The sequence below is a fragment of the Triticum dicoccoides genome, chromosome 7A (assembly GCF_002162155.2).
Source record: "Triticum dicoccoides isolate Atlit2015 ecotype Zavitan chromosome 7A, WEW_v2.0, whole genome shotgun sequence".
Lineage (NCBI taxonomy): Eukaryota > Viridiplantae > Streptophyta > Magnoliopsida > Poales > Poaceae > Triticum > Triticum dicoccoides.
Window position 1 is genome coordinate 417341599 of NC_041392.1, and position 4651 is coordinate 417346249.

General features: G+C 38.7%; 1 long non-coding RNA gene across 2 annotated transcripts; it reads right to left on the reverse strand.

The window, feature by feature from the left end:
• Positions 1-993: 993 nt before the first annotated feature.
• LOC119334689 lies at positions 994-4645 on the reverse strand. 2 transcript variants are annotated; one of them, XR_005161498.1, is made up of 3 exons: positions 3703-4645; positions 3520-3606; positions 994-1509 (listed from the first exon to the last, which is right to left on the reverse strand). It is a non-coding gene; the product is annotated as an uncharacterized LOC119334689 (long non-coding RNA). The 2 variants fall into 2 exon arrangements; XR_005161497.1 differs by lacking the exon at positions 994-1509 and having other exon boundaries at positions 2830-3606.
• Positions 4646-4651: the final 6 nt, after the last annotated feature.

The window sequence follows — 4651 nt, forward strand, 5'->3', positions numbered from 1 at the left end:
GGTGGGACACGTCGTGCTGTTTTTCCGTCAGAAAAAACAGAGTAATTGTACTGATCTACGTGTGCGTTTGTAGTGATGTATTTTTTCATAGAGTAATTTTAAGAGGTTCCAAAAAAAGAGTACTTGAACGGATGTCCGTATGGTTTTGTACTGAGCATATTTTCACATACTAGACTTTACTATGTTCTTTCTGTATGGTTATCCTCGTAACTTTTCAACGGTTCATGGTATTATCATTCTCGAACTTGCATGATTTATATCGTTGAACTGAATGATTTTTTAAAAGAAAATGTTTAGGGGTTGATCACTTGAACTCGTACTGATCTCCTTATGAGTTTGTACTGAGCAAGTTTCTATAGACTAGAATTTACTCTATTTTTTGGGTACGGTTTTCTTCATAACTTTTCAACGGTTTATGATATCATCGTCCCTGAACTTGCGCATGGTATATATCGTTGAACTGAATGACATTTTTTTCAAAAAGAAAAGTTTTGTGTCTTTTTTTAACTCGGCATCTTTTTTTTCAACGGTGCTTCGGACTTCTCTCAATTTACTACTTGAACTTTTACCATTTTTGATTTTCCATGGGTTTCTTTTTTGTTTGAGCTTTTTTTCCCAACCTCATCTGGGATGTCATGTTGAACTTACAACCTTTTTTAATTATGAACTTATTGTGCTTTTACAATGCCAAAGCTAGCAAGTAGTAGGACATTCACCCAACTTTTTTAATCCAAACTGATTATTCTCTTTAATTTGAACTGATCATTCATTTTTCAGAATTCAATCTAATCATGGCTTTTACTTCAAACTGATTTTTAAATTCAAACTAACAATTTTTTTCATTTTGAACTGATCATTGTTTTAAATTTGTACCGATTAATTGTTTTTTATGTAAACCATTTCTTTCATTCTTGCATGCACAGCAAACGGTCATGTATACCTTCTATGAAGAAGTAACAATCATATCATCATAGACAGAAAATTTTCCACACATATAGTGCATGTACATGAATGACATATACAACACACCAGCTCCACATTAGATGAATGACATATACACCACACCAACTGCACATTTTCATATTATCCATAGCACCCACCACAACACAAAAATCACAGGCCTTTTTCTTGCACAGCAAATGTTCAAGCACACCCACATGACAACAATAATAATCATCAGAAAATAAAGTGCTTTCGCACAAGGGTACAAAAAAATTTCCACCAGTGCAAAGCTTGAACCGGCCAAACACTATTGTTCTCTAACACACATAGGAACTTATAGCAATTGGTCATTTGAACCAATAGCAATAGAAATAAGAAATGTGTACACCCATACAACTTTGCATCATCAAAATCTAGAGTTAGAAGACATATACATATGATGAGGTTTCTTGATGGAAAAATATGCATATGATGCGCATGTAGGAGCAGACAATCTGGTTTCGGTGTGCATTAAAAAATCTTCACAATAAAACTTCAGTGAGAAGACAAAGGCTACATTTACTGAATCTGCAATAGTAATTAACAAAGAATTAATCTGCATGAACAACGACAAGCCTGAAGCTCATCAATACATAGAAATATCTAACACTACCACAAGATTTAGAAAGATGTGTAGACACACAAAAGTTGCCACCATAGCATACGAAGTCACAAAACTTTCCACAAAGTTTCACATGTTGTACAGGCACACAAGCTTCATAGCAACCACCTGTTGGCATACTTTCCATATATTGCTATTTGACTCAAGGTTGTGTACTGGTCATAAGAGGTAAGCTGCACTACTTGTATTTTTTCCAGTAAAAGAAATTATGAAGATACCTCTAGTAATGTAAGATTTGCTGAGCCAAATGCCCATTGCATTGCTACAGAAAATATTGATTATTTTCTTTTTCCTTAGTGGTGTCACTGCCTTCAGATTAAAATGTAGGAGGAACATGGACATGGACATGCACGGTTCTGCATGTTGAACTCCTAGCAATCTCACGCCTCTGCAAGCCATTGAGCAGCTGAGAGGAGGGAGCTGCTCCACCGGCCACTGTGTATTGTGACGCTGGGCTACTAGAGCTATGCATGGATAGGCTCGATGGTGAGTGCACAGGGGTGGTGGAAGAACAGGTAGGGCCTCCGGCGATGCCCGGAGCTGGCACAAGGCGCATCGGCCTTCTTCGACCGATGCTCCGTTGGCTGATGCCAGAAGTAGAACTTCCTGGCCTTCCAAACTAGTACTGAAGACAAGTACCAAAGAAAAACATGCATCGGTATTTAGAAGGCGTACAAGGGCTACACACTGCCGTGAGGTACCAAAAAACACAATAGTTTGTGCATCTTTTAACACAATGACATTTTATGGAACTACTTCTGCATTTAGACATCCTATGCTCTCATACAGATTAACACAACATCTTGTGTGCTAGAAAGAACATAGTAACATAAGTGAGTGAAATGCATTTTTTTCTCTTTTAGGAATAAGCACAAATACCTTCGGGGCACAAATGCTAGCCATCAATAGTAGCTCAAAAGGCTATTTCTTCCTGAAAGAATTCTTCAATTTCTAAAACTAAGAGTATTTTCAATTGAACTTGCCTGGAAGTAAAACTTGTACTCTAGTTCCAGTACAAGTATCATGCATATAGTCTGTAAATAAATAAAAAAGATGCAGAATTTACAGAAGAAAAGGTTAAAATAGAAGTTGAAACAACAAAGAAACTATGAAGCAAATAGCATCAGTGATCTTCTAACTGAAGCATCATACTGTACTGATATTTTTTTTGTCAATGAACTTTTGCAATATAGGTACTAGAACTCACTGATGCTATTTACTCTTCATTTTTTAATGGCATTTTAAGTACATGCCGAACATCAGTTTTTTTAAACACATCCACAGTTGAAATGGATCAGTACATGATGAACAATGTCAGTTTTCAGAAGTAAAACTTGCACTGAATCGGTTAAACTTCTTTTTTGCCGAGCTACTAATTTTTTAATATATAGCCACACTATTTTTTTGAACACACACATTGAACCGTTGGGGTTCTTAATGAGCTGATGATAGAAAACACGTTGAACTCAACTTTGGGCTTACATAACTACCAAATGTTTTGGGTTCTTCTATGAACCTTTTTGTTATCTTTTCCTGAACTCCAAACCACAATTACAATTACAATACACACATGCACTACACAATAGTGTGTATTTTTTACTGTCCATAACAACAAATTAACCAAAAACAACTAATTTATTAAGGAAACAGTTTTTAAACTTGGGTTGAGCTTCGTTTCTTCACATTTTTGAACTCCTGCAGCAGGTATACCTGAACTTGCGTGACACATTTTGATTTAGTTCAAAGCAGCTGATTTTTTAACTCCTGCGGCTAACATTTTGTTGCTCAACAACAAAACAGAGCTTGATTTATATCAGCAAAGCAAAAAGTTGGCTGGAGATTTTGTTCCTCGCATCTGGACAAATTTAAAAGTTATAACAAGAGATATTCTGTCAGACGCAGAGCTTTTTAGTTACCCTGGTGCTGAAATAGTAAGCCGGCTGGACTGAAAATCGCAGCAAACATGAACTGAAGATCGCTTAGCTCTTTCCTGCTGCCTCCTCCTGCAATTGAAAATTATTGCCATGTTAGAACTGAGGACCGAGGTAAATTTTTGGTGAAAGCCTGGCACAAATCACTTGACACAGACAAGCACATACCTCGCCCTTGTCCTCATGTATGGTCTGCACTTTGGAGTGTTTTTTGTGACGGCCATGAGTGGTGGCTGTGAACGGCCTGTGGTGGTGGCTGTGGACGGCCAGCGTCGTCATGTGAGTCTGGTGGGCCTAAATGCATTACATGAAAAGGGAAAGGGAGAGGAGTCACCAAACCTGACAAAACTTCAAGTGGATTTAGCAGTGGAGCATTTACTGAGTAGATAATGGAGTTGGCTGGAGCATTGATACAAACCTGAACGTACGGGACAAGGGCCTCTATCCTTCCGTGCAGGCAAGTCTGAACTGATACAAACTTCTTTTTGCCTAGCTACTAATTTTTTCTATATATAGCCAGCTATTTTTTTTAACACACACATTGAACCGTTTCTGGGGTTCTTAACGAGCTGATGATAGAAAACATGTTGAACTGAACTTTGGGCTTCCAGAAACTACCGAATGTTTTTGGGTTCTTTTATGTACCTTTTTGTTATATTTTTCTCAACTCCAAGCCACAATTACAATCACAGTACACACATGTACTACAGAATTAACCAAAACAACTAATTTATGAAAGAAACAGTTTCTGAACTTGGTTTGAGATTTGTTTCTTCAGATTTTGAACTTGTGCAGAAGGTATGCCTGAACTTGCGTGAATGACAAAAATGACACATAGTTTGTTCTGCTTTTTCATAAGATGAATTGAAAACATAAAATGGAGTACCTCCACGGAACATCTCGACGAATTGGAGCTTGTGCATACCAGGAGGAGGAGGAGCAGCTGATGGAGCATCTCAAAGACGGCGCCGCGCCTCCACCACGATGGTGCAGCCGGAGTTGCGCCATCCAGGGGCTGCTCGACGACGTGCTAGGGGAGGGGGCCGGCGGTGGCGCGCTAGGGTAGATGGGGCAGTCGGCGGCGTGCTGGGGGAGGGGCCGGCCGCTGGCACGCTGG